Source organism: Myotis nattereri, assembly GCF_964212035.1.
Source record: "Myotis nattereri genome assembly, chromosome: X".
Lineage (NCBI taxonomy): Eukaryota > Metazoa > Chordata > Mammalia > Chiroptera > Vespertilionidae > Myotis > Myotis nattereri.
This window is the reverse complement of record NC_138078.1, coordinates 84,984,209-85,001,941: the sequence shown is the minus strand read 5'-3', so window position 1 is coordinate 85,001,941 and position 17,733 is coordinate 84,984,209. Positions and strand designations below refer to the sequence as shown.

Below are 17,733 nucleotides of genomic sequence, written 5' to 3'. Positions count from 1 at the left end.
CGTGTACTATAATAATCTCCACATGGTGCATTAGCAGGCACTGAGCAACCAGCAATAAAGCATCTGCCATGCATTTAAAAACAAATATCAAATGTAATTCTCTATGAAAAAATTATAGATTTTTATATAGATTAAAGATGATTTGACTATTTGCACCATTTACCAGACATTTTCTTAAAAGATATATATAATACTACTATCAAATAATGGGTACACACACACACACACACACACACACACACACACACACAGATCCTCCATAAAATGTAAAGGTCCGTTGTCTTCTAAATAAGGAAATTTCAACTTTTTTTATTGGAACCCACAGCAAGGAATAGCGTTCAGACTATGAACTATAAAATACATTTGTGTGTTTCTTTATGTATCTAACTGGAGTAAAAGTTTTATGAAACCTGAAAGTGAACTTTAATATTTTTATCTTATTCCATTCCATTTCATTTAAAAAAACCTCTCTGGTTGTGATCACTGAATTTTTCTTCTAGTAATTTTTCATGACTCTTTTTTTTTTTTGTCAGGGAGGTGTATCCTGAGTAGAGGGAAAAGCCTCAGGTTGGGCCCTGAAGGGCAGGGTGGGGGGGCTCCGATGAGGAAGGGGAAGCCAGGCCTCTGTTACAGATGAAGCCCGCCCCTCCCCAGGCGGAGAGGCCCGCCCGCCCACCACCACGATGGCCGGAAGTGCTGGGCTCTGGGGCGAGTGGGGTGGGGGGGAAGAGGCTGCCGGCTTTTTCATGACTCTTTATTTGAAAGTCACGCCTCTAAAATTATGCCACTATATCAAATATTAATGTTTGTATTTATTTCCAACTAAGTAGAATTATTAAAATGATACTTTAGAAATGTTAATGGAAACTGTTCTAAATTTTTAAAATGTGTACTTCTGTGTTACTATTAATTTTTGTAAATATTAGAATGTTTTTTCTAAATAGAATTTGTTCAGTTTCTGAATATCGTGGTGTATATTTAAAAACATTAAAATATGGCCCTAGCTGGTTTGGCTCACGGGATAGAGTGTTGGCCTGCAGACCAAAGGGTCCTGGGTTCAATTATAGTCAAGGGCACGTACCTCATTTGCAGGCTCCTCCCCAGCGCAAGCCCTGGTCAGGGCTCATGCAGGAGGCAACCACTTGATGTGTTTCTCTCACATTGATATTTCTTTCTGTCTTTCCCTCTCTCTTCCACTCTTTCTAAAAATCAATGGAAAAATATCCTCAGGTAAAGATTAAAAAACAACAACAACAACATTAAAATATGGGCAACTTTAGAAATAAAGCATTTTTATTAATCACTCCAATCACTACTCTGATAATTATTTACTCTCTGACCTTGCAAATTAATATAGTTTTCTTCCATATAATCACATGAATATAAATGTAACATCTTCTACAAAATTATTTTAAAGTTTATTTTTGTAGACTACCACCTGAATGCTTATTCTCAGTTATTTCCATCAAATCAAGTAAGACTGAAATAGAATATTAATCTAGCCAATTTATTGTAGCTCCATCTTCTTCCCATTTGTATATTAACTAGGTCATATGTAAGGGAATAATTCAAAATAATTTTGTCTTCTATTAAGGTCTAATTTGGAAGACATTCTCATAGAGAACCAGCCTAATCTGAAGGTCCTCAAACACAATGATTATCAAACAAAGACAAAGAAATACCAATTGCTTTGTCCAAGAGTTTTTACCGGGAAGGGAGGTCCTGGCTGGCAGCCAGAAGGCCCCAATTGACCCTGATTGCTGGCCAGGCCTAGGGACCCTACCCCTGCATGAATTTCATTCACCGGTCTTTAGTAATAAAATAAAATAATGTGGGAAAATAGATTCTATCTCGTGATGGGAGGAGATCAGAAGTCACATTAAAAAATACCTGTATATGTTAGCCCTTGCCTGGTACCTCAGTTGGTTACAGCATCATCCTGACATGCCAAGGGTTGTGGGTTTGATCCCCAGTCAGGGCATATACAAGGAATAACCAATGAATGCATAAATATGTGGAACAGCAAATTGATGTTTCTCTCTCTCTGACTTCTTCTTCCTCTTCTTCTTCTTCTTCTTCTTCTTCTTCTTCTTCTTCTTCTTCTTCTTCTTCTTCTTCTTCTCTCTCTCTCTCTCTCTCTCTCTCTCTCTCTCTCTCTCTCTCTCTCTCTCAAAATCAATAATAAAAGTTTATAAGAACAAAAAATTTTCTCCTAAAAAGTAATGGTAGTATATAGTTCCACATCACTGTATGATAGTATCTGATTCACTACCTCATTGCCAAGACAAACACTGTCTTGTAATTTAAATTTAAAAATTCCACACATACAGCTTATAGAAATAATTAATACAAAAGAGAGCAAAATAAAAAGCAATAATACTGTCTCATTCTCCCTCACCAATAGTCATGGTTCTGGGAGGGGGGCGGGGGGAAGGCACCTTTAATTGTTTTTGGTTTTAGCTTTTCTGGTGCCTTATTCAATAACTCTAAAAAATATGTTAATATCAATATTACCTAGTTCATCATTTTAAACATTACCCATTTGATTCCTGTTATGATTGGTGAGCTTTTTGATAGCATATCTCTACATTTCTTCAAAACTTCCCTACCCAAGAAAATCAAATCGTTAATATTATTTCATTTATTGTAGCCTTTATAGCTTTATATAGTACACTTGTATCTGTTTCTAGACTCTATATTTTATAATATTAAATTTGTTATCAACCCTACTCTTTCCCTTTTCCCTCCTACTTACTAGTTTCTGTCTTCTGTATTTTACTTTTGTAAATCATTAGTAATGGCAAAAATATATTGAGTTATATTTTTCCCTGTGCTAAAATTGTGACTGTGGATGAAACTGAACCAAAACTGCATTAAATATCTTTCATTGTCAGTTCAAACTCCTGTTAGAGAGGCATCATCTGCAAATACAGCTTAGGACCAGCACATTACTACAGGGCTCACAGATTTCCATAAGCATCCCACATTCTCCAGTTACCATCCTACCCACCTCTAGCCCTAATGAGGGAGGAAAAAGAGCGCCTTCCAATTTTTTGAAGTCAATGAGGGTGGCAATGCAAGTGATCTATTCATAAAGATTGGAAATGCCTGTGGGAAATGTCCTTTAGTATCTTGAAACCCATTTATTTTTTTTTATTTTTTTTATTTATTTTTTTTATTGCTTAAAGTATTACAAAGGGTATTACATATGTGTCCATTTTATCCCCCCGCCCTAGACAGTCCCCCAGCCTCCCCTATCCCCCAGTGTCTTATGTCCATTGGTTATGCTTATAGGCATGCATACAAGTCCTTTAGTTGATCTCTTACCCCCCTACCTCCTGCCCCCCAACCCTCCCCGGCCTTCCCGCTGCAGTTTGACAATCTGTTTGAGGCAGCTCTGCCTCTGTATCTATTATTGTTCAAAAGTTTATAATGGTCTCTATTATCCATGAATGAGTGAGATCATGTGGTATTTTTTCTTCATTGACTGGCTTATTTCACTTAGCATAATGCTCTCCAGTTCCATCCATGACGTTGCAAATGGTAAGAGTTCCTTCCTTTTTAGAGCAGCATAGTATTCCATCGTGTAGATGTACCACAGTTTTCTAATCCATTCATCTACTGATGGACACTTAGGCTGTTTCCAGATCTTAGCTATGGTGAATTGTGCTGCTATGAACATAGGGGTGCATATATCTTTTCTGATTGGTGTTTCTGGTTTCTTGGGATATATTCCTAGAAGTGGGATCACAGGGTCAAATGGGAGTTCCATTTTCAGTTTTTTAAGGAAACTCCATACTGTCTTCCACAGTGGCTGCACCAGTCTGCATTCCCACCAGCAGTGCACAAGTGTTCCTTTTTCTCCACATCCTCTCCAGCACTTGTCATTTGCTGATTTGTTGATGATAGCCAGTCTGACAGGTGTGAGATGGTACCTCATTGTTGTTTTGATTTGCATCTCTCGGATGATTAGTGACTTTGAGCATGTTTTCATATGTCTCTTGGCTTTCTGAATGTCCTCTTTTGAAAGGTGTCTATTTAGGTCCTTTGCCCATTTTTTGATTGGATTGTTTATCTTCCTTTTGTTAAGTTGTATGAGTTCCCTATAGATTTTGGAGATTAGGCCCTTATCAGATATGACATTGGCAAATATGTTTTCCCACACAGTGGGTTTTCTCGTTGTTTTGTTGATGGTTTCTTTTGCTGTGCAGAAGCTTTTTATTTTGATGTAGTCCCATTTGTTCATTTTCTCTTTAGTTTCAAGTGCCCTAGGAGCTGTATCAGTGAAGAAATTGCTTCGGCATATGTCTGAGATTTTGTTGCCTTTGGATTCTTCTAGAATTTTTATGGTTTCCTGTCGTACATTTAAGTCCTTTATCCATTTTGAGTTTATTTTTGTGTATGGTGTAAGTTGGTGGTCTAGTTTCATTTTCTTGCATATATCTGTCCAATTTTCCCAACACCATTTATTGAAGAGACTATCTTGGCTCCATTGTATGTTCTTGCCTCCTTTGTCAAATATTAATTGAGCATATTGGTTCGGGCCGATTTCTGGGCTCTCTATTCTATTCCATTGATCTATATGTCTGTTCTTGTGCCAGTACCAGGCAGTTTTGAGAACAGTGGCTTTGTAATACAACTTGATATCTGATATTGAGATCCCACCTACTTTGTTCTTTTTCAGGATTGCTGCAGCTATTCGGGGTCTTTTTTTATTCCAGATGAATTTTTGGAGAGTTCGTTCTATATCTCTGAAGTATGCCGTTGGTATTTTAATGGGAAGTGCATTGAATTTATAGATTGCTTTGGGTAGTATGGACATTTTAATGATGTTGATTCTACCAATGCATGAACACGGTATGTTCTTCCATCTGTTTATGTCTTCCTCTATATCTTTTTTCAACGTCCTGTAGTTTTCTGAGTAGAGGTCTTTTACCTCTTCTGTTAAGATTATTCCTAGGTAGCTTAGTTTTTTTGGTGCGATGGTAAACGGGATTGTTTTTATAATCTCTCTTTCTGAAAGTTCACTATTGGTGTATAGAAATGCCTCAGATTTCTTCGGGTTAATTTTGTATCCTGCTACATTGCCAAATTCATGTATTAAGTCTAGTAGCTTTTTGATGGAGTCTCTAGGGTTTTGTATGTATAATATCATGTCGTCTGCAAATAAGGACAGTTTTACTTCCTCTTTTCCAATTTGGATGCTTTTTATTTCTTCTTCTTGCCGAATTGCAATGGCTAACACTTCCAGTACTATGTCGAACAGGAGTGGTGAGAGGGGGCATCCCTGTCTTGTTCCTGTTCTTAGGGGAAATGGTGTTAGTTTTTGTCCATTGAGTATGATGTTGGCTGTGGGCCTGTCATATATGGCTTTTATTATGTTGAGGTATGATCCTTCTACTCCCACCTTGCTGAGAGTTTTTATCAAAAATGGGTGTTGAATTTTGTCAAATGCTTTTTCTGCATCAATTGATATGACCATGTGGTTTTTTTCTTTCAATTTGTTTATGTGATTTATCACGTTTATTGATTTGCGTATATTGTACCATCCTTGCATCCCTGGGATAAATCCTACTTGGTCATGGTGTATGATCTTTCTGATGTACTGCTGGATCCGATTTGCTAAGATTTTGTTGAGGATTTTGGCATCTATGTTCATGAGGGATATTGGCCTGTAATTCTCTTTCATTGTGTTGTCTTTACCTGGTTTTGGTATTAGGGTGATGCTGGCTTCATAGAATGAGCTTGGAAGTGTTCCTTCCTCTTGAATTTTTTGTAGTAGTCTGAGGAGGATAGGTTTTAGTTCTTCCTTGAATGTTTGGTAAAATTCCCCTGTGAAGCCGTCTGGTCCTGGGCTTTTGTTTGCTGGAAGCTTTTTGATGACTGCTTCAATTTCTTCCATAGTTATTGGCCTGTTGAGATTTTTAGATTCTTCCTGATTGAGTTTTGGAATGTTGTATTTTTCTAGGAATTTGTCCATTTCCTCCAGGTTGTCTAGTTTGCTGGAGTAGAGCTGTCCATAGTAATTTTTAACAATCATTTGTATTTCTGTGGGGTCTGTTGTTATTTCGCCTCTTTCATTTCTGATTTTGTTTATTTGGGTCCTCTCTCTTTGCTTCTTGGTGAGTCTGGCTAGAGGTTTGTCAATCTTGTTTATCCTTTCGAAGAACCAGCTCTTGGTTTCATGGCGCATGGCCGGCCGGGCGCTTGGCGCCAGAAGCGAGAGCCCCTCAGGGCTCGCCTCCCTGCCTCACCGGGTCAGTGAAAAAACGATCAGAGTAGTGGTATTTCACCGGCGGCCCGCAAGGCCGGCGTGCCCCCCTCCCCGCCCCCTCGCGAGAGGGGGCTGAGGGAGAGGGCGCCGGGGGCCTCCCACTTATTCTACACCTCTCATGTCTCTTCACCGTGCCAGACTAGAGTCAAGCTCAACAGGGTCTTCTTTCCCCGCTGATTCCGCCAAGCCCGTTCCCTTGGCTGTGGTTTCGCTGGATAGTAGGTAGGGACAGTGGGAATCTGGTTCATCCATTCATGCGCGTCACTAATTAGATGACGAGGCATTTGGCTACCTTAAGAGAGTCATAGTTACTCCCGCCGTTTACCCGCGCTTCATTGAATTTCTTCACTTTGACATTCAGAGCACTGGGCAGAAATCACATCGCGTCAACACCCGCTGCGGGCCTTCGCGATTGAAACCCATTTAGAAGTTTGTTGAAATTCAGAACTCCCAGGCTTAACTTGGGAATAAAATATAATGTCACTAACAGAATAAAATAAAATGTCAGTTTTTGGAAGAATATTCTGTGAGCCTAGGATTATGGTACTTTTATCCTTTGCAGTTCTCTTTGCTTGCTTTTCAGAAAAGAAAGCTGCTTGACATATGTCCTCTGAAATTTATAGATTTGCTTAAATATAAAACCAGGCGATAGCTTATTTATCTGAAAGGTCTCTCAGTGGGAGGTCTTGAATATGGCATTTCATCAGAACTTAAAGAATGCATAGCATAGTTTATGAAAAGGGTAGTCCTACCCCCACTTTGTCCCAGTCTCTTGAGATCTCCCAGAGTTTGCAAAAGAGAACCAAGAGATTCCTATTGCATGCCAATGATAGAAACATATCTTTTGCTTTTCTCTAGTTTGAGCTGAATCTGTCTGATATTAGGGCCTCTGCTGATATGGTGGTGTCTGCACAGTTAGTGATAATCATTGTCCAGGCAAGTGTTTTGCTTCACTTTTACCTCCTACAGCTTTGTGAAACCATTTATAAAGAAAAATGTATTTTCTTTGTTCAGCCCAAGGTGCTGCCCTGCTAACCTTACTATTGATAGTAAATTAAGAGGCATTTGGCAGTATAGAATTTGAAGGCAGGAGGGCAGGGAGATTCTGAGAAAGAGTACCTGTATAAAGCACATTATAAATCACTTTGAAATTTTGACCAGACTAGCTTGTCTTAGATTGGGTAGTAGAAAAAAAATTATTTGAGGCAAGTTTGAGACTAAAGCTTTAAAATGAGCAGAACTGAAATGTTAACATAAAAAGAGAAACTATTTAAGCAGCTTAAAGTGAATGTAATATTAGAGAAGCTACCAAAGATTTGATTAAAGTACCTGGTACCCAAAAGGACAGTGAGATTCAATGTGGTACAATTGGAGACTACTCAGGAGTAGTCATTGGAAAACAACAACTCCATTTTATGTTTATGCCTCAAAAATTGGAACAAATTGAGAGGCCTTTCAGAACTCTGCTTACATCAATACTAATAAAAGCCTAGGTGGCCCTCGTGCACACCATCGTCACAAGATGGCCACCACAAGATGGCCACCACAAGATGGCCGCCACAAGATGGCCGCCACAAGATGGCCGCCACAAGATGGCCGCCACAAGATGGCCGCCACAAGATGGCCGCCACAAGATGGCTGCCACAAGATGGCCACATGCACAGTGGAGGCGGGGTCTGTCGTCTGCTCCACACAGTGAGGCCTGGGGGTCCCGCGGCTCTGTGTGGTGCAAAGGAGGCCAGTCCTGGCAGAAGAGGTGGGTCGCGGCAGGGGAGGGCAGCTGTGGGCAATCAGACTGGCAGGAGAGCAGTTAGGCATCAATCAGGCTGATAGGGGAGCAGTAAGGGGATGATTAGACTGGCAGGCAGAAGTGGTTAGAGGTAATCAGGCAGGCAGGGAGACGAGCGATTAGGAGCCAGCGGTCCTGGATTGTGAGAGGGATCATGCCTAAACCGGCAGTCGGACATCCCCAAAGGGGTCCAAGATTAGAGAAGGTGCAGGCCTGGCCCATGCAACGATTTCGTGCACTGGGTCACTAGTTTATATTATAATTTGTAACTGTATGTTTTCTGTGCTTTGTATACAGAATAACTCCAAAAAACTGAAATTAACCCTTCATATAAGCATAGAAAACTCTTTTCATGGACATACAGTTTGTCTTTTTAAAATTTTTCTCTTGTACAATTTTGAGCAGGAGTTTCTACTGAGTATTTCTCATTTTTCATGTATTTTGAGATTTTTGCCTTATTGATACATTGCTCTAATGTCTCAAGCATATCATTCTCTGTGTGATTTTTTTTCCATAAAGACCCTTCTGGGACTCTGTGTCTTCCTCCTCCATAATGAATTAGTTGAATCTAAGCCTGTAGTGCTTCCTGGATTAGATCTCATGGTTTCTAGATTCTTATATTCTTTCCTCTTGGTTTACTCCCTGGTATAGAAAAGAATTATCGTCAAGTCTCTTCTGAAGAAGTTTGTAAGAGACATTCATTTGTCTGGCGCAGAGGGAGGAGTGCGCGTCATCTTCCTCTGGGCTCACCCAGGGCTCTCTGTAGCTCTTCTTCAGGGGCTGCTGCGAGGAGTGACCCCCAACCCCCGGCCTTGTGTGTCTGACTTGGCAGCAGTGTTAAGTTGCTTTTACAGAATTAAAAAAAAAGTTATTACTGCTGTGATTTGAGCTCAGCATGGTTGTAGTCATCCATTTGCTGGGGCTTCCTTTAATTGCGGGGCCTATGGATATTTGTCACTTTTTCACAGGATTGACTATTTCTGATGGAGACGTGCATACAATTGGAGGGAAAATTGGGGAAGTGAGATGTGCTATAAGCCGTGTAGGAGGGTTTATAAAGAATTCATCTGTAGAGCTCTTTCTCAGCAGTAAGGCAGAGATGCAGAAGACTATAGAAATGAAAGAACTGATCACATAGGAAGAGAGTGACCAGGATCTGGGGCATCAGGGGCTGGCTGCTTATCTACTTTTTGTTGAGGGGATTAAAGAAGAAGCAAGTAATTCTGGATATGACTCTGATTAAACAAGATGTTGGGTTTCATACTAATGGTACAGGGCATGGTGATTTAAGGCCAAAGAAGACACAGCCATTGAAGAGAGAGAATACCTTTTCTACAAGTTTGTTTTTCTTAGTAAATGAAGATGATGTACATGTCTTTTTTTTTGGTTTATGTTTGGATGAGGTAATTTTCTTAAAACATTATGAAGGTCGAAATACTAGTAATGTCATAGTAAAATTTGCTTCATGTACTGTTGTTTCAGGAGGTCTTAAATGTCATCAAAGTTTCATGGGTTCCAGATTTATAGAAGTAATGCAAGGCTCAGAACAACAATGGGTAGAATTTGGTGGTAGTACAATTAAGGAGAGTGACATTACTATGAGAACTGAAGAACATTCATCACCAAGAGGAATAAATGACAGACATTTTTGAAAAAGACCTCATTAAAAACCTCCCAGAAGAACAGGTTCTTATTCCCCTCTTGGATTTTATGTTCACTTAAAAAGATCTGACCCTAAGTATTAAATTCATTTGGAGAGACTGATCTGACTAATGAACAGATTAGTTTATTTATTTTTTATTGATTTCAGAGAACAAGGGAGAGAGGGAGAGAGAGAGAGAGAGAGAGAGAGAGAGAGAGAGAGAGAGAGAGAGAGAAACATCAATGATTAGAGAATCATTGGATGACTGCCTCCTGCATGCCCACTACTGGGGACCAAGCCTGCAATCTGGGCATCGGCCCTTACTGGAAATCTAACCTTGACCTCCTGGTTCATAGGTCGATGCTCAATCTCTGAGCCATACCGGCCCAATTAGTTTTTTTTATGTAAAAATGAAAGAAGAACAAGATGTGCCTTTGTGACGTTCAAGACTTTGAAAGACTATAACACTGGTCTGGGTTTACATAAGACTGTTTTACAATATCATCCAGGTCTTGTTGATCCATTTTCTAGAAAACAAATGCTGAAGGTCATTGAATGTTATGAAAAGGGAAGACCAGCTTCAATAGAGAAACAGAGGCTTGCGCACATTTTGCAAAAATACTTTCAAGAACATTGTTCTGGCCTGAAACTACATATATTTCCCATTTGATGTTACAAAAGTTAAAATACAAAAGTTCCTTGTAAATTCTCCTCTTGCTGAGGATGACATTTTACTTGCTTTATGGTGACAAAGGAGTTGGTCTGGGAGAAGCATTGGTGAAATTCAAGTCAGAGGAACAGGTCATGCACACTGAACGTTTAAGTGGTCGAAGATTCTTGAGGACAGAAGTATTGTTAAGACTTATATCTGAGATCCTAGATGGGTAGCTTCATTGGTTAGAGCATCATCCTTATATGCCAAGGTTTTGGGTTCCTTCCCTGGTCCGGGCACATCCAAGAATCAACTACTGAAAACTAATGAATGCCTTAAAAGTGGAACAACAAATCAATGTTTCTCTCTCTTTCCCTTCCTTTCTCTCTTAAAAAAATAGAAATCAATAAAAATAAAATTTAAAAGGACATATCTGAGGCACAAATGCAGGAGTTTGGTGTAAATTTTTTCTTTCTGTCCAGTAAGAGAATTCAAGATCATTCACAGTCATATGATAGAAATGACCCTTCCCATTAATTTGACTCACATGATCCTTCAGTGTATGCAGTGGATTTTTCTGAAAACTTTAGGAATCGGCAAGGAGACTTGAGGCAACTGGACAATTTCAAGCATCCCCAGGTAGATTTCCAACAGCCTCATAGATATCCTCCAGAAGCTGTAGGCATTCCCCAATAGATTTCAGGCACCATTGGGAGAGACATTTTAAGGAATTTCTCTACCTCCTTCTAATATTCAATGTTGCTTATGGGAAAACAAATAGTAGGTCCATTTGGAGGTGAATTTCTCCCTTCCTTTCCCCATTTCCTCCCATCTTCTCTCCCTCCACCCCACTCTATCTATCCTCTGAAATTTTATAATGATATATCTAAACCATGTATATTGTTTATGGAGGAGTAAATGAAGGGAATTCAGAGGGAAGATATTCAATAATTTAATTGCTGGAAAAAGGGACATGCATTTTAAACTACTTTATTAAACAGGCTAACCTTGATGGGGTAAAATTATAAAACAGGATCATCCCTCTTGCACCAGTACTTTAAGCACACTTAGTCCAGTCTCTGTCTCTAGATTGCTGATGGCAAATTGGGAAAACCACAGTTTTTCTTTCTGATAATAACTGTCTAAATTTTAAGTTTAAAAATGTAGTGTAATATAAGATCAATACATTCGATTTTCATAAAAGTCATACTTTACCCACCTCAAGTCCCTCTCACTTGATGCTCAGGGTCTAGCATGTAGTATGGAGGGACACGTTCTGTTCTTTTGTTCATTTTTATCTCCTTTCTTTGTCACTACTTTTTTTGCTTTGGCACCGAAAACGGTGAGTGTTGTCAACAGATGGTTGTTGGTGCCAATTCAATGCCAACAGAAATCCCCAGTTTAAGGTGCAGTAAAGGAAGACACTTTATTCAGTGAAAAACACCCAATTGTGACAAGGCAGGGCTGTAAAAATGGCACTGCTGTGGGGCACCCCTAGGGCCACATGGCCTGGGTCAGGACCTGCTGCTGCTAGACAGCTCTGCTCTGCTTCTGGCTGCTCTGCTCTGTTCTAGCAGACATCTTTGTTTTGTTTTATAGCTCAGCCAGGGAAGCGCAGTCTTTAGTCTTCAGTGGAAAGGGAAAGTTGCTCTCTGAGCCAGAGGGGAGATGGCTTATATGGACATAAATTCCCTGCCCCTGATTGTTATGTCCTCATGCAAATGAGGACTCCAACTCATTGCAGCACTGTCTTGTTTGGTCAGTATAGAACCACTCTGGTTGTTCAAGAGCTACAGAGCTCTACTTGGGCGGGGAAAGCCTCAGTCTTATTGTTTGAAATAGGATTCCAGGAACTCCTTTCTAAGCGCTGGCTCAGATGGCAGAAACACAGTGCAGGCAGACAGTTCAGTGTAGAGCCAGGCAGTTCAGAGCCAGGCTTCTGCCTGAAGTGCAGCTTGTGGGAGAGGCCCCTGTGCAGAAATGGCTGCTAGGCTCTGTGTGTTTTTGTTTTGTTTTGCTTTGTTTTGTTTTTTTAATTGAGCCCAGTTAGCCACCAGGAGCCCTTCTTAGTAGGTGTCCTCTTTCTTAGGGTTTACAGTGGTAAAGGAGCAAATATCTTTTGATTTAGCTGGTCTTACAGTAGGGCCTTGACTTACGACTGTCCCAACTAACGAGTTTTTCGAGATACAAGCCATCTCTCGGCTGATTTTTTGCTTTGAGTTGGGAGCTAAAGTTCGGGTTACGAGCCAGCTTCAAATACCCCACCGCTAATTGGCGCAGCGAACATCACAGGGAACGCCACAACATCAGCCCAGCATCACCTGTCTCACTCGTTCAATTTTTGATTTGACATACGAGTAATTTGAGTTATGAGCTCCGTCACAGAATGAATTAAACTTGTAAGTCAAGGCCCCACTGTATTTGCAGTTTTCTCTTACCTATCAGGTGCTTTTTAGTATATTATGTACTCAAATGTGGACTTTCTTTTTCTTGGCGTCCTTTTGTGGGTTCTATAGACATCTTTGCCAGAGCACTCCATATTACACAATTCCTTGATGCAAAAGATGGAATACTTTGATAGATTCCCTCACCCTGTATGAATCTCATAATATCTACCATAGCACAGGCATGATCACAGGTACCATAAGCATACATCAAACAAATTTTTCTTAACTTTTTGTCACATATGAGAATGCCGTTTTTGGAACTATGATACCTCGCAATGATCTTGTTTTTGTTTTGTTTTTTTAAAAATATATTTTATTGATTTTTTACAGAGAGGAAGGGAGAGGGATAGAGAGTTAGAAACATCGATGAGAGAGAAACATCAATCAGCTCCCTCCTGCACATTCTCCACTGGGGATGTGCCCGCAACCAAGGTACATGCCCTTGACCAGAATCAAATCTGAGACCCTTGAGTCCGCAGGCTGACGCTCTATCCACTGAGCCAAACCGGCTAGGGCAATGATCTTGTTTTTTATACTAAAGTAACATACATCATATCTCAACACTCTACAATAATTTGGTAAATTTTTAACATTATATTTTACACTGATTAATGGTTAAAACTTCTTATAAATACACTAGGGGCCCAGTGCACGACATTTGTGCACTGGGTGTGTGTGTGTGTGGGGGGGGGAGTGTCCCTCAGCCCAGCCTGCCCCCTCTCACATAGTGGGAGCCCTCAGGCGTTGACCCCCATCACCCTCCAATCGCAGGATCGGCCCCTTGCCCAGGCCTGACGCCTCCACCAGAGGTGTCAGGCTTGGACAGGGGACCCCCATCTTCCCCGATCACTGGCTCTGACCCCCGCCCAGGCCTGAGGCCTCTGGCCCAGGAATCATGCCTGGGCAGGGGACCCCCATCTCCTTCTGATCGCTTGCTCCACTCCCCACCCAAGCCTGATGCCTCTGACCCAGGCTTCAGGCCTGGGCAAGGGGACCATCATATCCCCCCAATCCCCGGCTTTGCCCCCCACCCAGGCCTGATGCCTCTGGCCCAGGCATCAGGCCTGGGCAGGGGACCCCCTGATGCCTCGGCCAGAGGAGTTGACCCTCATCACCCTCCGATCACCAATCACTGGATCAGCCCCTTGACCAGGCCTGAGGCCTACGGCAGAGGTGTCAGGCCTGGGCAGGGAACCCCCAGCTCCCCGCGGTTGCAGGCTCCACCCCTGCCCAAGCCTAACGCCTCTGGCCGAGGCATTAGGCTTGGGCAGGGGACTCCCAGCTCCCCGCGATTTTCTGCTCTGCCCCTGCCCAGGCCTAACGTCTCTGGCCAAGGCATTAGGCCTGGGCAGGGGACTCCCAGCTCCCCGAGATCTCCTGCTCTGCCCCTGCCCAGGCCTAACGCCTCTGGCCTAGGCGTCCGGCCCAGGCAGCGGGGACCCGCAGTGGCAGCGGGGGGCACCGCGATTGCGTGGGCTCTTCCCCTGCCCCTGCAGGATGCCTCTGGCTGAGGCGTCCAGCTTGGGCAGCGGGGACCTGCAGCTGCAGCGGCCCATGATCATGGGCTTTGCTTTAGGCCCAGGCAAAGGACCCCTAGCTCCCAGGACTGCCAGCTTCAACTGTGCCCAGCTCCCATCGCTGGCTCCACCCCTACTTCCTGCTATCACTGGCCAGGGCGGCAAAGGCGCCTGATTCTCTGATCATGGCTGGGGGGCAGGGCAAAGGCGGCCTCAGGGCCGCCTTTGCCCTGCCCCCCACCTCTTAGCTCCCCCCTGGGTTTCTGATCACTGTCAGTGGCAGGGGGCTTCTTTCTGCTTTCCCTTTCGCCTCCCTGCATTGTGCCTACATATGCAAATTAGCCGCCATCTTTGTTGGCAGTTAAATGCCATCTTAGTTGGCAGTTAATTTGCATATAGCCCTGATTAGCCAATGAAAAGGGTAGCGCCATACGCCAATTACCATTTTTCTCTTTTATTAGTGTAGATGATAGCCATTGTCCAATATATAATTAGAACTCAGACACTTCAACCTCAAAATCAATCTCTTGCCTTTTGGGACAGCATGGATGGAACTGTAAAATATGTTGCTAAGTCAAATAAGCCAACCTGAGAAAGACAAATATCACATGATCTCACTTATTTGTGGTATCTAATGAACAAAATGAATTGACCTACAAAATAAGACCCGAAGCTTGGAGGCATGGAACAGACTGACACACCTTAATGTGGGGATGGGGGGAAGAGATAAACCAAAGAACTTACATACTTACATGCATAGCCCATGGATAGGGGCAATAGGGTGGTAAAGACCTGGGGATGGATGGGTAGGGGCTGGAAGGAGGCAGGAAAACTAGGGGGGGAGGGGAGAGGCATCTATAATACTATTAACAATAAAAATATATATATTAAAAATCAGTATTTACTTACTGCTATTTCTGCTGAAATAGTTAAATGTATACACACATACAAGTTAACTATGAAACTATTTTGAGTATGTAGTGTAGAAAATATCAACTCTTTCACAAAGTAAGTACATTTAGATAAATTAATGAGTCATTAATCAGAAGAGATAAAAGAATAACCAAAAGGGTATAGAAACTGGATCACCAAACTGTAGCCTGAGGGTCAAATACAGCCCATTACCTGCTTTTGTTAATAATGTTTAATTGTAACATAACTAAATCCATGTATTTGCTTATTGCCTTTGGCTACTTTTGTGCTACAATGCAAGAGTTAAGTGGTGGTGATAGAGACTCGACAATCTAGAAACATAAAATATTTACTATATGAGCCTTTACAGAAAAACTTTACTGAATCCTTATTTAGAATTGGTAATTGTTGTACTTCCTCGGATATATGCATTGCTGGACAGGAATATTTAGATATATCAGAATGTAATAAAAGGTCAGGGCTGCTACTAATCCTCTGAATGACAGCAGGAAGAGGGCATTGTATTATCAAACTGTTCTTGCTCTGACATTTCTGAAAGTGAATAACTCCTTATTAAATAAAAGTATCATTATGCTAATTCTGAAGGTTAAGTCCTTGATGGTGTTAATGACAATGCTAAAAATTTACTTAAACAATTACATTTTTACTATTATTAAGTATGCTGTTAATTATTTGCATGCCAAGAAATCCCAAATTAATGGGACGGGTGGTCAATTCCATTAACATAACATGACAGATACTAAAATGATATGGAAGTTTTCAGTAGAATAAATCATTAAAATGGTACCCATGGCAACTGGGGGGATTAGAAGAGCAGCATGGTACTTCTTATTCTGATCCACAGGTGTATATAAAGATATTTTTTCCAACCTACATAGTAGTTCAGTTATATATTTACCTTCCTTGAGTTCACAGCTGTGGTTTGAAATTAAAATTAGATAAATTAACTAAAGCAAATATTTTATGCCAACTGTTTTTTAGAGTCAGGTGATGATCTTGTTGGATTCATCAGAGTGCAAAACAATGTAAATTCTCTCTATTTTGCCTAATTATGAACTACAGGAAGAAGTTCTATGGTCCTTGCTCTTATTTGTTAGAAAGGATCAGAAAACTGAGCTGGACTTGTTTCAATTTATCCTCAAGCCAGATGTTTATCACCTGCTTTTGGTGTTTTATTTTTCTTCAGAAATATACACAGTTGTAGTTGATTATGTTCTCTGTTTATGGTTGCAATTGCTAAGATGGTGCTGGGCACAACTTAATCAAAACAACAATATAAGTGCCTATAAATCTGATTCAATGTGAAACAAACATGTTCAGAAGTGTGTTTCTTTTAAATATTTCTTTCCATATTATTTGCTTGCATGGATTTGGGGAGTGGGATCCAATTCTTACAGCTAGACAAAGGCTACTTGTCTATTACAATTTCTTTTCATCATGGCAAAAACTAATATTTTAAACCTGAGTTCTAAATATATAAGGGGAGAGTATAAAAATGATTTTAGAGCTGAGATACTCCTATTTATCCTTTTATGTGTTGATTTATTTTATCAAACATTTGAGTCTGTAAAATCTGATTAAATTGATAGATACATAGAGATGTGCACACACTCACATGCACACACACACTTGTTAGGCTAAGAGAGATCATGAAAGCTAAGGGAATTTATAGTTTAGAACAGTGATTCATTCATCAATTTTTTAAAAATATATATATTTTTTTATTTATTTCAGACAGGAAAAGAGAGAGAGAGAGAGAGAGAGAGAGAGAGGGGGATCAATGATGAGAGAGAATCATTGATTAGCTGCCTCCTGCACGCCCCCTACTGGGGATCGAGCCCGCAACCAGGGCATGTGCCCTGACCGGAATTGAACCGTGACCTCCTGGTTCCTAGATTGACACTCAACTACTGAGCCACGCTGGCTAGGGCTCATTCATCAATTTTTAATGATTGCATATTAGAAAACATATCAGACAGCTCAGCTCTACCACTCACTAGCTGTGTGAACTGAACTGAGTAATCTCTATAATCCTTGGTTTCCTCATCCATAAAAATGGGAAAAATAATAAAACTTAATTAAATATATTTTTGTAGGAACTACAATGAGATAACATGGTATATTCTGGGTGGGCATATATTTAAATGTATAATTATAGTGCAAAAATCTTATTTCTTAATGATATTGATATAATATTAATATTTGGTCCTGTCATCTTCAAAGATGGCCTTGGTGACCATGAGACTAGCTCTCTCAACGACCTTGCTTCACAATTGCTTTACCCCTTCAATTTCACTCCACTTCAAACTCTCATACTCATGGCCCCAGTTCAGACATCTTGACATTCAAAATTGTTGTGTTTTTAAAATATGAAATACAGATATTCACACATCTGATAACAAATTCATCTTTTTATAGTTCTGCCATTATTTTGTTTCTATTAGACACCTCTTTTGTTTATTTATTGTATTAGAGGCCC

General features: G+C 40.8%; 1 pseudogene across 1 annotated transcript; it reads left to right on the top strand.

Moving 5' to 3' along the window:
- The first annotated feature begins 8,958 nt into the window (after nucleotides 1-8,958).
- Nucleotides 8,959-9,730, top strand: LOC308511741 (RNA-binding protein 12B-like; annotated as a pseudogene). The gene has a single exon. The product of its transcript is annotated as an RNA-binding protein 12B-like (transcript).
- The last annotated feature ends 8,003 nt before the right edge of the window (nucleotides 9,731-17,733 follow it).